This window comes from Phaethon lepturus, unplaced genomic scaffold (assembly GCF_000687285.1).
Source record: "Phaethon lepturus isolate BGI_N335 unplaced genomic scaffold, ASM68728v1 scaffold24761, whole genome shotgun sequence".
NCBI classification, from domain to species: Eukaryota; Metazoa; Chordata; class Aves; order Phaethontiformes; family Phaethontidae; genus Phaethon; species Phaethon lepturus.
Genome location: NW_010518858.1, coordinates 58,423 through 76,211, shown reverse-complemented (window position 1 = coordinate 76,211; position 17,789 = coordinate 58,423). Strand labels below are relative to the sequence as shown.

Sequence of the window (17,789 nt, the reverse complement as noted above, 5' to 3'; positions counted from 1 at the left end):
AAAACAAACAGAAAAAAAAATCCTGCACAATGGATTTTGCGCCCTTCTATTTACCCTGCTAGAGACCTATGCAAAAGATGTTGCTTTTGCTGAAAGACAGTGGGCAGATATTAACAATTCATCACGTACAAATGGTCCCAGATAAACATGCAAGTACTCTTTCCGAACATTAAAAAAAACCTCCAACAGCAGGCAAACAATGCTTAAACTGAAAATACCCTCAACGGCCCTACTCAAGTGTCTTGTACGGTATGCTCTAAGAAGCTGGAATAAAAGCTGCTAGGCTTTTCCACGAACTCTTCTCTCGCATTCCCCCCATGAATATTTATATGGAAGAAACCCTCAGGACTGTCCACCCCGTTTTCCCTTTGCCATTGCCACTGCTTCAACATCGGCGAAGCTCAATGTCTCTGGCTCTTGCTCCAGAGAGACGCTTATCCTTGGCGGGTTTTGCTGGGCACTGAGACACTACATGTCTTTGCTGCCTGCATATTAGTGCTTGACTAATGACTGAAGAGACCAGTCCATGCATTTGACAAGTAATATAAGAAATTTTTATGTTGGTCAGAGAAGGTATTTGCCTATAGAAATAAAATGCTGCCTATAATAGTATTTCTAATCTAGACAGTAGCGTGTCCCAGTTATATTTTTTCTCCTCTCATACCAAGCCATCATCACCACAGAACTGCGAGGTAGGAAAGCTATAAGTATTTTCCAGATTCTAACTGATATTCCTGTTAGCCATACAACTTTCAAAAGGAAAAGTACCAAGACTCAGACAAAAAAAAAAAGGTTGAAGTAAAACTAAGAAGTAAAACTAAGTGTCAAAAAACTGCTACCATATATTGTATCGAGATTTTAATAAACTCATTTTCTGTTATTACTATGGCAAGTCTAGTAAATAAAAATCTTTTAAATGAACAGTTCAGCCATTGTTGCTCTTAATTAGGCTTGTAAAAGGCACATCTTCCCAAATAAAGACACTTATAGGAAATCACATTTTCCAAAGGAATTCTAGAAATAATGACGCTAAAAAAAAATCCCAAGATGCAAAAATCCTTTTACACAGTTAAGTTAGGTAGATACTGGTCTTTAATGGAACAGACTAAAATTTCAGGAAAAATCAAGTGCTACATAGATTTCTTTTCCTCTTTCACTCTGATATTTGATGTACAAAGCTCCTTACTTAATATTTAAGCACTTGGTACCCATTTCCAAATGCATGTTCCAGTGTACTGTCCCTTTTAAAAGTATTTCTATACGTGTTTTAAACAAATACACATGAAATATTGTTTCACTTGTGTATATCTAAATCCCCAAACCCTCCATTTGTTTACCACCTTCAAGATCCACTGTAGTTTATGTGTACTGTGGTACATCTTGTTATACACTCTGACCTACACAGTGAAATACGTAATGTCACATTTCCATTGACTTCGTACTTAAGAAATTTGATGTAACATTTAGTAAAAAGAATTCTATTCTCCTACTAATGTAGAATTAAAAAAAAATATTGGTAATTGGCTGGTATTTATTGTTTTATTAAGCCAGCAGAACATAAAAGGAATACTTTCATAGGCATCAGGTCTAAAGCATAAGTTTACAGGGGAAAGGATCATATTAAAAATAATTGGAAAACTATGTGCCTTAATAGATTCCATGAATTTCTGTAAAACCAGTAAGCAGTGCCCTGTGAATTTGACTGGTAATCACAGCTTTGGCAGTTGATAAATACAAACAGCAACTTTTATCCCTATTTAGAAAGCATTGAGAAATAAACAGAGTCTTCCATAAGCAAACATCTGAAAATGTGGCCTTGTGGAGGGTATCAAATAATCTAATTAGTTGCATGTAATCTATAACAAGCATACATTTCAACCTAATCAAACGTGGGCACAAGTATTTTTGCTACATCAGTGACAAGAACACAGGCTCCTGCAATCTTCAGATTAGAATTACTTAGTTTTAACCAGACCCATTAGAGGGCAGTGACTCTGTCGGAACAGGAACAGCCACCCCACACATGGTCCCAGGGAAGACATACTGCGTCTTTCCACATGACAATCATTCTGACTAATGATCACTAACTCAGCTCATCCCAATGGAGTTTCAATATACTGTGACAGTGAAACTCTTCTGGCATACTAATGTAACTCTCTGAAAAACAAACAGCCATTGAGACATTTGATCATTCCATACTAAGACAACCAAAAAAGTGAGAATCCCTCCCGAATAACTGGGGTAGACCAACTGATACTCATTAGATAACAGACTTTGTTCAATTACGTACCTGATACATGAAAGACAAACAATTATACTATTTTGGTCTTCCCCTCTGTGGTCTTTGAAAACATAGAGAAAGTAGATACAAATTAATTACTACTAAAACTTGCAGTGACAGAAGGAGGAGACAACAAACCAGGAAGATTAGCAAGGAGCTGGATTGAAACACTGGAAAACTGCACATTCGTTTGAAATAGAGAGATCAATGCTAAAGGTGACGAATGATAAGAGATCATGAGTTCACTGAAGTAAAAACACACTGAAGACTTTGCTATGTATAGAGATGTGACCTCTGACTCAGAAAACCTGTCAAGCATTGGAAGCTGGGAAGTATCACTATTCAGTTTATTTTGTCTAGGTACATAAAAAGACAGACATTTAATATATATTAATTAACGTAATACTCTTTTCCCTAAGCATCTGCTCTCCATCACCTGCTGAAGACAAAATACCAGGCTCAACCAGCCTGAAGACAACTCTGTAGACAACAACCTTCCAACAGATTTACCATGAAAAAGCTTTCTTGGGGTCCAAGCATCTTAAAGGGTGTTGAAAGCACCCAGGTGCTCACTGAATACACGTACAATGATTATCTGCCTTTGAGAGGTAGAAGATTAATTACTTCCACATTACAGGATTGATTTTAGGGGACCTACCAAAGCACTAAATTAAGCCCCTCACATTGTAGCAGACTAAAAATAGTCATGAAACACAGAGCTACCAGTCTCTCACCTTTACCAACATTGTCAGGTTTCACTATTCACCTCACCACAGTTTAAGCACACACACATATAGAATCCACAGTATATTCTACATTTGGCAGATGGAACCTATGCTCTGCTTACCTTTATATTACCAACATAAGTAAAATTTGGCTAAAATGATTCATTAAGAAGGCAGCATCTCAGCACTAATGATCCAAATGTCTCAAATGCAAGAACAAAAAAACGTCAAAAGGAAAACCTCGAAACTTATTCCATACGTACTACAATTCAGAATATGCAACTTAGAGATAATTCCACATTGACTTATAAATATCAGCCAGTTTACCATGTGGATTTTTTGCTTTTAGAAAGCCTTTAAGCCATAAATCTCTCATTCACCCACATCTTCATATTGGGAAATTATTCTGTAATTCTAAAATAATTACACGTTACAGAACAGAAAAAGGTATCTGAAAGAATTAAGTTTCAGAGAAGTCTTAATTTCTCACGACTGCACAAGACACACAACACCTACAGAATATACAAAATTGTAATTTCAACTTTACATCCTTTAGAGATCGTTAACAGGTAATTCAGTAACTCAACAAAATTATCAGCTTTTTATCTGTGTTAATACCTATGTACCTGGTATTTTCAATTTCGCAATGAATTCAGAAATTTAATAGCATGACTGTTAACTTCTAATCCTTTAGATAGCTTTTTAACATATCTTTCTCCAAAGAACCTGTATTCATTTAGATAACAGAGCTATCCTTACTCCACGTACATACGGCAGAAATTCTTGCAATGGCAGATACTCCGTTCAAAGAGTCCCCTAATAGTATTACAGTTAAAAAAATTATCAATTAGATGAAAGTTGCAATCTTAAAAGCAGATGAGGAATTTTTTTTTTTTTTTGGTCAGCATTAAGGGAAGAAAAATCAGTTTTGCATAAAACCAGCAGGCATGGAGAGGGAAGCAATTTTTGTGAACACGACATCACTGCAGGTCAGCACGATACGTAACTGCACCTAGGCCATGAATCAGACCACATTTTGTCAGTTTACACTTTTAGAGAAAAAACCCACATGGTATTTCATGCAAGAGAAATTTGAGAGAAAGTACATTTAGGATGTAATGTAGTATGTACTAGCTATGGTTCTGCTGAAAGATGGAAGGAATCTTTCTAACACAGATTTAAAAGAGTTATTTTACAAGGCCATAAATTTTGCTTATAACTACATCTTTGTTTACGGTGGGTTTTTACTTATTTAAACAAAACCACTGTTATTCCTGTAACTCTGCTGGAAGCTTTCAGAATACTAAAATATAGTCTATTTAATAGCACAAACTTTCCTGCTAAGTAGCTGATCTGTTTTGCATCATTTCTTCCAGACTCGATTTTTTTTTTCCCCCTCCCACCTTAACTTGGGTAACAAATTCACAGCCAGCTTCATGGCTTTACTTCAGCTGAAGAACCTGCATTACAACACTCAGACCTAGAAGTGACAATGATTGACCTGCAACTCATTATCAGTGTATTTTATGTACATATATAAGTTGTTATACATGAAAGGTAAGCCACACTCAAGGAAAGTTTTCACAACAGAATCTTAACAGATCGTTTAGCAAAAAATTATTGTAAAATCCATTGAATGAGCTATTTTATCATGTTCTGAGTAACTAGCTTCAAAATAAATAGATTTTTCTAGTATCTAACTTAAATTCCCTTGCAAAAAACAAAGTTGCAAAAAAAATACTTCAAGAAAAGTAGTTTTTGAGGGTTACGGTTTACTGTTTTGACATTAGAGAAAGCATTCTTTTCAGTCTAATCTTTTTACCTATTGATACAGAATGTGTTTTATTCTAGGAATACAGATTTCGGTTTAAAAACAAACAAAACCCACTTCTTTTTTCAGTTCAACACAGATTCTTTTCAGTTCAACATGAATTTCTTTTTCATCGAATTCATAGAAAAAATACTCTCTGTAAGAGCATTACAGATCAAGACTACTTCATGAATGTATTCATATTTCATGCTAATTAGACCTCATACACAATCCCTTTCCCTCGGTGTGCCTAGTACATGTGTCTCTGTCCTCAACTGCTCGTTAAATGTGCTATAGTTTATTTGAGCACTGCATCACTGAGACCGAAATAGACATTTCAGAATACAAAACTGTCTTTCTTCCTCTGCTGTATTTATTATAAAGTTGGTACAAACAAAAGCTCTATTGCCCTTAGAAAAACAAGGCATATAGTAGGTACAGAATGTACTAACAGAGTTATCACACAGTAGACTGGAATCCCAACCTTGTTGAATATATGCATGGGGGTACCATACTCTTGGCTGTGTACAGCAAGTAGTGGGCCTTGCTCTTTTCTAATGGGGACCTCTGAGACACTAAATGTAGGGACAAAAACAATGCCTGCTGTAGAGTTTACCTCACCCTGACTTCTCTTTGTAGTCAGAATTGACTCTTCCACCTTTCCTCTTCAGGATTTTCATTTCTAACTTCTGAGAACTCAGGTCTAACAAGTTAACACATGAATTCTGTAAGTTAACACGTAAAAATTAAGACATTATAACTAAGACAGCTCAGTCATAACATTGTTAAAAACACACACACGAGACTTTTAAGAGCATACATAGCTGCTCTCATTCCAATATTTTTCCTTCCAAGACCTGAACAAAAACCACAAAACTCTACAAGTTCGCCAACCCCAGCGACACTTTCTGAAAATCAGTTCTTAGCATTTCCAAAATCAGTTTTTATGAATGAAATAATACAGAAGAGGTTCATTAGCTTATTCTACTTTTAGAATTATCAAGCAGTTCCCAAACTTTACTGAAGGTATACCAACGAAAACACCTAAAATTACTCAAGCAGTAAAACTATCATACTTTATTTAAGCAGAAACACTATGATAGTAAAGGTGTCATACTTCGGAAAAAAGAAAATAGCCTTTCTTAAATTCTACTGCTGAAGCTAAGCAGATGGGTTTTTTTTTAATTAATATTCTGCAGAAACAATTTCACTTCCACAGATTTCTTAATAAAATTGATGGCCTTACAGCAAGCATGATGTGTATGACATGACCTCCTCTACAATCTCAGTTTCACATTTAGCACCTAAAAAGGCAGATAATCAGCATGTATCTGTAGAAGTAATATAGTTAGGAAGTAACTAACAGGGTTTCTTATTTTGTATCCTTGCTCCTCAAGTCTCCAGTGAGGAACACTAACTCGTCCTAGTGACATTTCACAAGGGTTAAGCAGTGCTAATTAAACAAAGACTGAAGGAATCACCTCCACATTAGAGCATTTGACCTGAATTCAGAATAAATATAATGCTGATTTTGAAAATTAACTGAATTTGTATAGGAATATTGTGGAATACATTATGATACACCTCAAAGAAATCGATGAATGAAGCTAGCACCTTTCAAATATCCCAGACCTCAAACTATTTCCCATGTGTCTCCTAATCTGAATATAATTTAATTCACATAGAGACTACTTGTATCATCTTTTCTGAAGCTGCAATTATTACAGCTCTTTATGCACTGCTAATGAAGATAACATCCGAACTACTTAATCTGAACCTTTCTGATACAACACCAATGCTTTGGAAGAATATTAACTATTGCACGTATAAATAAAGCAAGCCCCAGGAATAACAAACAGGAGATCTAGGAAAATTGCATATATGTGCCCTGTCTCTCATTAATTTTTTTTGCCTTATATATAGGGGAACATACCACAAAGCTTTTAAAACCAGTCCTAACAGGGACATAATTAAAGCGTACTACAGCCTGAGATCTCCCATAAATTTCCTGCATCTGTTAAACCCTATGGCATGATCATTCTGAAAGCATTATTTTTGTAAGATTTTACAGGGAAACAAGACAACACACAAAACAAAAATAACACAGCTGAGACTGAACCTAACTTCTGGGAAAGTCTAAATAGACTTTTTTATCTGTGATATTCTTCATTCACTGACACATGATGAAAACAACTCCACAGTTCCAAACTGTAAGAAATCAATTTATTTCAAACTACCTGTATGTTTCAAAAGAAAGTCTTCACAAAATATCAGTGTCCACCATAGACAAAACCTGTCGTCAAAATATTAACATCACTAATTTGTGAAAAGAAAGCCTTAATTTCTTCTCAGTAGTATTTACAACAATGCCTAGCTGTACATGTCATCATAACATTGTGTTTACAACATAGAACTAGTGTTAAATACAACCAGCACAGAACTGTCAGGCACTCCTAAGTGAAGTGAGTAAATGACTTCTCTGTTACTGTGGATTTCAAATACAAATTTGGGGGTGAATATTCAGCTTCTGATCTACTTCTAGCAGATACGTAGGATAATTACTAGTAGGTCATACCAACAACACATGTATTTTATTTCATACAGGTTTTCAAAATTGAATACATATTCATTGTCACTCATTGTTACAAATTACCTTCCACACAGAAAAGGAATCATTTTACTTACTGAAAAGTGAGTGTACTAAAATGTTATTTGAAATAAAATATTAAGAACAAAATTTTACAGACATTGCCTCCTAATTGGAAGCTTTGTTTGCTTCAGCCCCTACAGAACGCTATTCTCATTTTAGTCCTTTTGTACTATGCTGACTGAGACGGGTACCGATGCTCTTGAAATAGAAGACACACACTCCCTTCAACGGGAGCAGGTGCTATCGAACAGCGACCACTTGCACTGTGGCTTCCTCATATGAAAAAACTGACACAGGAACATACATAAAGCAATTCTTGGGAGGTCTCATTTGTGATTCCCCCAAACAACAGCCCAGCTGCAGCAAAACTACACGCATCACTCCTAAGGTCAATCTGGAAACCGTGCTTCCCTGTGTAACTACTGAAAGTGTACTTATAAAGTGTAACTATTATGGAGTCAACTTCTGCAGTCACCCCTTAGTACCTGATGCAAAACTGAAGCAAAGAACACAAATGCCTTTTTTCCCCCCTCCTTTTTCCTCTTGATACTTTAAGCATAGCAAGACTGCATACTGTTACCTGTTACGAATTGCCCCTGACAATTCTGGGCAGAAAAGCTTTTATTTCCTTGGTAATTATATACAAATATTTTTTTGTCTTAATCGAGGAATATGTTCTTATGCAATTACTGTGAACCTCGTTTAAATAATTCTAAGAGGATTTAACAATCAAAAAAGATGCATATTTAAATATATAAAAAAACAAATATAGAGACAAACACATATAAGTCTATGCTAAGTGGTAATATTTTCAGGCATCAGTTTTTTTAAACAATGTCAAGCTTGTTCCATCCCAAAATTTGTCAGTTTACCTAGTGGATAATCCAGTTGAGAAGGAAAGGAAAAGATGAAGATCGGTTAACTACTAACTCACTCTTTTTCTTTACGGTACTTTAATTTATTCTGTTGTTAAAAAAAAGCAACGATTCCAAGTACACTGAAAGATAAAATCAAACCAGCTTGCTTCACATCTACGTGAAGCTGAGATATGAAGACTGATTACCTAAGCATGCAATCTAACTAAATGAAATTCCTATAAGACACAGAATCATTTGATTACCCTACAGTGTGAGGCAGCATCTTCCTTCGGTTTGGATTCATACAACCCTGAAAAGAAGAGGTCAAGGAGAGAAAGGAAACAAGCACACATGTGCTGAATTAACCAGAAGACTAAGGGAGCCACCTGCAGTTTGCAATCCAGAAACAAATACATTACAAGTTTGTGGTTTTTCCTTTTTTTTTAATTTCACCAAAGCCAGGCGTATAGCTGAGCTAGTACAACATATCTCTGCTTAATACTACAGAGTCCTGTAGTATTAAACTAAAGCTTGCTGCCTCACACCTACAAATACAGCTGTGTTACAGGAACTTTGGACAAAACTGAGTGCATTTAAACCTTGTAAAAGTCTACGTTCTCTGGTGAATTTGATCTGGGCTTCTTATAGCATATCAAATTCAGATTCATTTCTTAAGAGTACTAATCCCTTTTCCTTTTATTTATAAGTACCAAATGTAAATGAATGCAAACAGTTTTCCTTCAAGTATAATGGTGCACCAACTCCGTTCTTTGGCTGCTACTTATCCCTTTACTATGAAATAGCAGAAACGTAACAGAAGCAAAACTTTTTTCTCCCCACTGAAACTCTTTCATATGTCAAGCAAAAAGGAAGCGCTGATGAAGAATGACGGCTATTTCATATTGTCATTTGTCAGTCAAAAGTAACAGTGAAGATAAGCTTTGTAAGATTCACAGAACACTGCACAGAGGTAGAATGAATCTTGAAATATTACATCACTTCGACAGCAGAATAAAAACTTTAAAACAGCATTTAATGCATGCAAACCTAATTATTTCAATGAGACTGAAGCTAAAACATTCACTCTGATCAAAAGAACACTACCTTCTTCAGCACACTAACTAGTCACAGAGGCAGTTAAAAATAATAAAATTTATGTCGGAAAGATATACCTGTTAAGTAGGGGGGCAAAGGGAAAGGAACAAAAAGTCAACTGAATCAAGAGTATCTACTGACTTACACTGTCCTCCTTCCTTCCTCCCTCTCCTCAATATCTGCCAGAGGTGTAGAGAGGAAAAAGGGTGTCAGTTACTCTAGAAGTTTTTTAAAAATTCACAAAATAACACACTATCCTTTACGGATAGGTGGTTCCATGAGGCGGGCTGGGGGGAGGAGGGGGAGAGGTGTAGAAAATCATGTACTAGTCTCTTCAGGAGATCAAAACTCAGCCTGCTTTCTATCAGATGTAAAACACAGAAGACATAGCTTTAAAATACCGTTCACTGACTAGGTGATTTAGTAGTCAGTTCTACATTCCCTCCTTGCATTAAGTTACCATGCACCACTGAAACTAGAAGGTACAATCAGGTTCAAAAGACACGAACTATTGTGAACATTCAGTGGCGCAACGAGTATCAGGAAAAGGGCCTTAAAAAAACTCACTGAAGACTGCACATGGGTATTCCACACGTGAACATAATGTGAACATCTTCTGCATGATGTTAACAAGTAAGACTACACTATTTACTTACACACGGATATTACAAGATTAACATGTTAATAGTACCAACCAAATGTGTTCAAACCAGAAGGGTTGTTTTAATTAAAGCCTGATAAAAATATATTACAGAGATTGCATCTGCCTGCTTTAAAAGATCTAATTTGTTCCACGCACATGAACAAATTAAATACAGGCAGTTGTGTCTTTCATATTGCTGTATTATAGAACTTTTTGGCGAAGAAGAATAACTTCAAATACTGAAGTAGGTAGGTTGTTCAAATTTTGTGGCCTGTTTTCTCTAACAACGGAGAATGTGAGTTTAAGGTATAATAAGGTGTTCTTGTGAATGCTGCAAGCAAGGGAAAATAAAAGCTCAAGTGGGTGGGAATAGCAGCCCACCTACATTCTGGCCTTTAATTCACTGCTCCAAGAAAGCTGACATTTAGACCTCAAATGACATGTATCCACAGGATTCCAAGGCAATCAAAAGACTACTGCAGCTCAAGTTCTAATAGTTCACTTAATTAGAATGAAGTCATCCAAGAACTTTAAGGCAGTGAAGAATAAAGTACAGAAATTTTACCAGAACTGAAGGAAGTTGTGATAAGCTACCCCAACCTAACGCAAACAGAAGGTGCCAGTCAATGATGTACTACTAAGAGAAAGAAAATTGTCAGGATCTTTTAAATAGTATTTTACCTGAAGGCTAGAACAAACCCAAGTAGACTGAAAAAGAGGAAAAAGTCTCCACTGTAAGATCATAGAACTCAAGATGTTGATGACTTGTTGCAACACTATTTGACCTTCACTCTTCAGGGGTCATAGGATGAGTGAGCACAACATCAGAAAAAAGGAGGAGTGGATGATAAGAAGTTTAGGTTTCAGTGCTAGTACCAATGTACTGGAATAATGATAAGTGTTTGCTGTATTCTGATTAGACTTAACACTTTATTAAAGGACAAATAAGTGTCCAAGTCTCCATGTAAGGGTTGTATACTTTTTGTTCATGAAGATACTGAGTGCAACACCTGCATATATCTATCATACCACTTACATACATTAATAGCCAGTGTTCCACCTTCTATTTTTAGAGCCAGTCCCCTCGCTATTTCTGACAAATTTAAAAATAACATTTACATTCTAAAGTTTACAATAAGCTCATGCAGATAAGCATTGCTATCTGCTTACAGTTCTGCACAAGTAGTTTCCTGAACTGTTTATAGTCTACCTTTATAGCCTAAAAAAGAAACTACCACCTTCAAATAAATATTATTAATAATGTTGACAAAAGAGGATATTGATATCACGGCTGTAATTAGTCTTGTTTAAAACATCACCTTTTCTCTTAACCTTATCATGTCGTATGATATGTCTTCCTCAGAAGCAATGTTGCCTACCTGGACTGTTCTTCAGCTTTTTTCATATGTTTGTTAACGCGCTTTCTAAAATTTTTCCAACAAACTTTTCACACTGCCTTCACTTGCCCATTTCAACCCTCTTCCTCCTCAACCAACAAAACAAGGTTAGATACCAAAATCCTGGCACTGACCCAAAATGCTAACAATGTAAAACTAAATTTTAGTTAGTGCTATCAACATTTTATGAATTTTTCATGATTACTAATATTTTAAAACTGAGCTACAGATGAGTCCTGAAAGTTATTCACAGAGAGAGATATCAAAGGTAGGACTGGACAGCACCTAAGTTTTCATACTGTAAATACTAAAACAAGACTGCATTAAAATAAGCCATTTAATACTATATATAATGTATATATTACATTATATATTTAAAAAATAAAAGTGTTAGTATTTCCTTCATTGTTTTGTTCAGTTATAGTTTACATGCAAGGTAGTATTTTCTCTCAGCCTTTCTCACTCAAACCCCTGTCATGTGAAGAATACAACTCAGCCATTAAAACCTCACTTCAATTTTGAAAACATATCAAAATGATTATTGAATTGTATTTTTAAAGTCTAATCATAAAGAACCCTGATCGAGAAGTTTTCCCTTGAGGTAAGTCTGATGGATAATGAATTCTGTGCTGGAACAATCCCAGTAGTTACAGACTGTTATGTACTAATTACTACCTTTACAGATCTACTGTACACATAATTAATTTCTTCAGAGCACACTATCATTCTTGACTGGCAAAATACACAACCTAAATTACAAGAGCCAGAAATTAACATGATCCTTTAGGGAGAAGGCATTAACTTCCTTTGTAGTGTTTTGCAATTAGACTATCAATCAAACAGTGAAAAGTGATATTGATAGCAGTAGGCCAGATACATTGAGTATTGTCACATTATTACAAAGTTATCTGAGACCCCAAGCATGTGATATATCACAGCTTATCTACAGAGCCATAACATTTTAATCCTTTACTTCTACCTGCTAGAAGACACTTCGTCATGCAATTATACGTGTATTTAATATTCACAGATGTAAACACCAACATAAGGAGTTTTTGAGATCATATTCCGCAAAGCACTGCAAACATCACACTGCTGCTGATGGTGGTTTTTTCCTTTATAACAGTACTCAAAAATTATAATTTGATGTCAGATAAGGGAGAACAGCAAAATTTAGAAAAAGAAGGTTCTAGCTGCACAATATAATACAACTTGCTGAAATAATCTGAAAGATTTGCTATTAAGTAGGTTCTTACCAAGAACACAAACATTTTAAACACTTCATTCTAGTTGTTTTGTTGGGAGATTTTTAGACATTCTTTAGAAATGCAAAGACACACATCCAAGCCTGCCAAAAAGCAGTAGTCCAAACTTCCAGAGATGTATAACCAGACTGGATTAATATACTAAGCATAAATTCTTTTTCAACTTCATTACAGTATTTCCCTCACCAGAAAATTACTATTATTAATTTAATCAAAAATATGTGGGTTTTTTACTTCTGTAATTTTGATAGTGGGACCATCTAAAGAACATCAACAAGAAGTTACTCTTAGTTGAAAATGTACCTTGTTATTTCATTGTGCATTAACAGCAATTAATGACTTAAGATCACACAATAGACTCACAAGGACAAGATGCATTCATCTCCTCTCTTCAGTTATTGAGAAATACTGCAGGGTTGCTGTATTCTGCAATGACAGCCTGATATACTATGTCATCCAGCTAAGGAGGACTGTTCACTGAGTTTATTTCACATTTTCCTCCTTAAAGTGGAAAGTATTTTTTTTTTAATTAAAGAAACATTCATGTGACCACACAAAGCTTAAAACTGATCACACAAGTTTTAAAAAGGAAAAAAAACCAAACACCTCACTACATAAAGGTTAACCTCCTCGTTAAAAAAAAACTTGTCTGAAGAAACTGGTGCTTGCAAGTACCATCTAATTGTTTAAAAAAAATAACAAGATGAGGTCAAGCTAACAATACCTCAATAGAATTTCTTCCTCTTACTATTTAAGTATCAAAACACAAATCAATCCATGCCAAGATTATTTTGCAAACCAAATAATACTGACCCTGAAATTTTCAAGTCATGGCTCAAACAGTGTGAACGGATGATGCCTGCTTTCACCATTAAAATCACTGCTGTTACTGTTAAGCAACATATGATTCACAAAAACAAAAAAAAGTCTGGATGATATCAGAGTCTCTCTTAGAATTAACCAGGTCAAATGAAAACAAGTAACTGATTGGAAACTCATACCATCTTTATTCTTATCTTCTGTGCAGCTATGCAAGGAAACATGCATCCCTGTGTTTCACTGGCACCCACAATGCAGTAAGTATCCCGTATCTTAATAACGCCCAACTCGTTAACAGCCACCACAGATGCCTGTTCATTTTTCAAATGTGCCTGACCTGGAATATCATTTACTTGCCAAAATGGTCTTTGAGACTATAATCATTGTTTCAATTTCTGCATCTGGAAGCACAATTCCAAGCTCAAAACACTCATCTAAGACCTTTAATGAAAATTTGAAGCCCGGCAGTCCATTCAGCAGAGGCCCTTAAAAGGTATTGAAATCACCTGTATTTCTCTTCAAGAAAAATGGTGAAAAATCCTTCCAGGCTGTATTGAGACAGTGATAATTACATCTCAGTTAACTTACTTCAAACCCCAAGATCTCAAAAATCGGTAAAGTCTGAAAGGGAGCATGTTTTAATGTTTCCATCGCTCACTGTACAACAGATGTTTTCGTAACTGTGCTCAGTAACTGATTTCACAGAGCAAATACTGCAGTTTGACTGTTAGTACTGATTTGAACCTAACTAAATACATTCCACATATTCATGGGGCATCAGTATTAAGTATCTGATGTTACAGTAGCAAGTAAAGATTTAACCTTGTGCATACTTGGATCTAAACTTGCTTTTAAAAAGTATATTTGAAGTAAAATTATTTTACCAGTCAGGGAACATTCCTTTGTGTTTGGTGCTCTATGATTAAACATTCTCATGTTTTACAAGCAGCTAACTGATGAATTTAATAATTTGCTAACTAATGAAAATTGTGCTTCAGAAGTGTATTGTTATGACTTCCTCTCACCCGTCTCTACTTTTGATCTCCAGAACTACCACGTCCCTGCAGCCTTGGCTGCCTTCCTTGAAAACAGGCAGTAGTACTCAGATAGCAAGGCAGCACATAGTTTAGTGACAACCAACATGAAGTTATTCTTGAAGTACCTTAAAACAAAACTTTGTTAAATGAGGAAAGAACCCCAAAGTTTCATTCTCATTGTACCAGGAGAATCATGAATAGAATTCAGAGTTTTAATCAAATCTTAGTGCTGCATTCCCACTGGCATTCCAAAATGCCATGGAATACAAGACAGTAAACACTAGGTCACCACAATTGCTTTTGGCAATTGTCAGTTTTCTTCCACTCACCCATTTATTTGCTTTACATGCTGATTGTGCTCTTGAGAATATAAAATGCATTCCTCTTCATCTTTCTATCATTCTCCTGTAGTATATTAGGAGACCACACCAAGAAACAGGATTAAAGCAGAAGAGAAATTTGATCCTGGATTATACTTGAAGTAAGTATTTTGGGGATTAAATGAGCTGCCTGCAGCTGTTAAGGCAAAAGGTGAGGGAGAATGGTGAATATCCTTTTAATATTTCCCCTTGCAGATAGCACTTGCAGAAAAAGTTGCTTGTGGAATGCAATTATTTGAGCCTGTGCTGCAATTAATGCTCTGAGACTCTTCCTGCCTTCTAGTAGGTTTTCAAGTTTTAGGAAAAAGTTGTACTCTAAGACAGACAACACTGACTTTCTCTAAAACCTTATTTGGCTGATCAGTAATGTCCCAGGTGGTATGTAGTTGCATTTTTAAGTCTTCCCATCCTTCATTATGGCATGTCATTTTCTACAACCATTAACTGAGAACAATATAAGGAAGAACAAGAAAAATATCTGCAAGGTTATCACCACTGCAAGCTATTTAGAGAAATTCTGTTGTTCGTAGTTTTAGAATTGTGCAACTATGTTAAGAGGAATATCCTCTCATATGAAACCCAGAGCTATGTCAAAATTTCAAGAGGGTTTTTTCAGCATTCTTAATGAAGATGTTTTTCATGAATTCAGAAGTATTTCTTCAGATTTCTGAACAAAGAATTCAGCTCAAAGCAGAAGCTTGTCATTTTCATTAAGAAGGATCTCATTCCATTGTGTTATCTGCTGTTCCTTCCCTTCAAGGTGTTCCTGTCTTGCTGTCACACTAAAACCACTGACGAAGTCCACATTATTCTAACCTCTCTGCAATGCTATGAACCAAGAACGTATCAAACTTTGGTATGGAAAAAAGCATTAAATTACTGCAGATGATACTTTTGTGTTACTGCATGTAACATCTGAACATTTAGAGCAGGAAGCGAGAAACCTTGTACAAGCCGAATACTAATGGCTCAGATTCAGTGACTACTGAAAAGAGAAAGAGCTCCAAGTGAAAGAACTGTATATTTATCTTACGAAAATCACACCTATGACTAACTCTTTGAAGGCATTTCAAGAGAGCACAGAAAAAGACATTCAGAAATAGCTCAAGGAATCTACTCAAGAAATGGGTCAGGAAAGTTATGGTCCTCCGAGAGACCTTAATTAACCTGAGTTAACTTTTCAAACACAGTATTATATAAACTGCAGTTCTTATTCCTGCAATACAGACAACAGCCAGGATACCACAAACCTCTATGTGCAATAGAACTTAATTCTGAAATTATAAAATCCTCCAGTAATTGACAGAAGTGAGAGCATTCTAGCAGTTCATATTAAAACAGAAGACTCCTACAGTTAAAGTACAAAGCATCACATTAATTGTTATTTCTCAAAGCCAAAAAGGTAAATAGGAGCACAAAAATGCTTACAGTCAGTACACACTTTACCATCTTATGTGTGTGTTTGCTTATTCAGATTTGCCCTATCAACACTTGATGCATCTGACTTCATCCACTGCCAAGAACATCCTTAAGGTGTATCGTATTCTAACTGGTAGATAAATGGTCACAAGATTTGTAGCTACATCAAGAATTCATTCTTTCAGTATCTACCACTTCCTGGACTTTAATTTGCTGGGCTTCCTCATTAGCACCTGAGTAAGTTATTACTGAACAATTCTTCAGCAGTACTTGCTTCATTTCAGTGCCTGAAATAAATTACTCGTAAATGGTCACACATGAAATACTGATCAATTGACCATTAACCATGGATAATAATGAAGAGACTTGAAGAGGCTGATGCAGCTTCAGAAGTACTCAAAGACCATCTGAAAGCCACGAAGAGGTGAGGATGGTATTAAATTATCAAAATCATAACCAATATTCAGTTGTTAGTAACTGCATTCCCAACTCCAGATATAAATATTATCATATCTCCTGTTGAAAGAATTAAGTGGTTGAGAAATTAATCATTTTTTTCACCTAAAACCAATAGCAGAAGAGCTATTTACATGACATACTGAGCAGCCTCCGTTACACTTGACAGAAAGCTCCAGCATAGTTTTTATTCTCACTGTGTAGTTCTCTCTGGGAGTCAAACAGACCCATTTCACTCTGTGTTCCAATAGAAATCAGTATCTGACACTTTCCCATGGTATTATGCAAACGGTTTAAAGAGTGTGCACTCACACATTCAACCACACTGAAAACTAACTTATGTCATTCCCTAATGACAGTAGCAATGCACTCTCACTGTGTATGACTCTGTGGGTGGATGCTTCTTAGATTACACAACACAAATTTAAATACTAATTAAAGCATTATATTTAAAGTCTCTTCTCTTCTTTAAAGAGCTGCATTTAGTATTCAAAAAGAAAAAAAAAAAAGTGAAAGAAAAGACTAAGGACACAAACACAAGAACTTTTGGTTTCAACCCACATGTTCCAGAATAATGACAGCAGGCATATTATAGAGTTGTGGTTTTGTAGTTCAGCTGCATATTGTAATTGCTACATTCTAAGTCTTAACTTGTACTCATAGAGGATTTTGACTTAGTAGAGTGATACAAGCAAGTTTTTGTTACACAACAAACCCTCCATGCATGGAGTATCTAAAAGAACCTGACAACTTACAGTTTCTGCAGCTAGGAATATTAATGCAGATAAGCACGATTTTAGGATTTAAATTCATTTATAATTTAATTTGAAGAAAATGTGCATCTGTCTGCAACATATGATGCACTTTTAAGGGGTATTATGACAAAAGGTTCTTCCCCTCATGCTGTAGAGTGAAGGAGGAGCAATTCTTGTAATGAACTGCCATGCTTAATAAA

General features: G+C 35.6%; 1 protein-coding gene across 1 annotated transcript in view; it reads right to left on the bottom strand.

The window, feature by feature from the left end:
- Positions 1-17,789, bottom strand: part of DIAPH2 (diaphanous-related formin 2) — a gene marked incomplete at its 3' end in the record, with an annotated part of 68,880 nt that overhangs the window by 14,191 nt on the left and 36,900 nt on the right. The gene's annotated exons all lie outside the window — the stretch shown is intronic.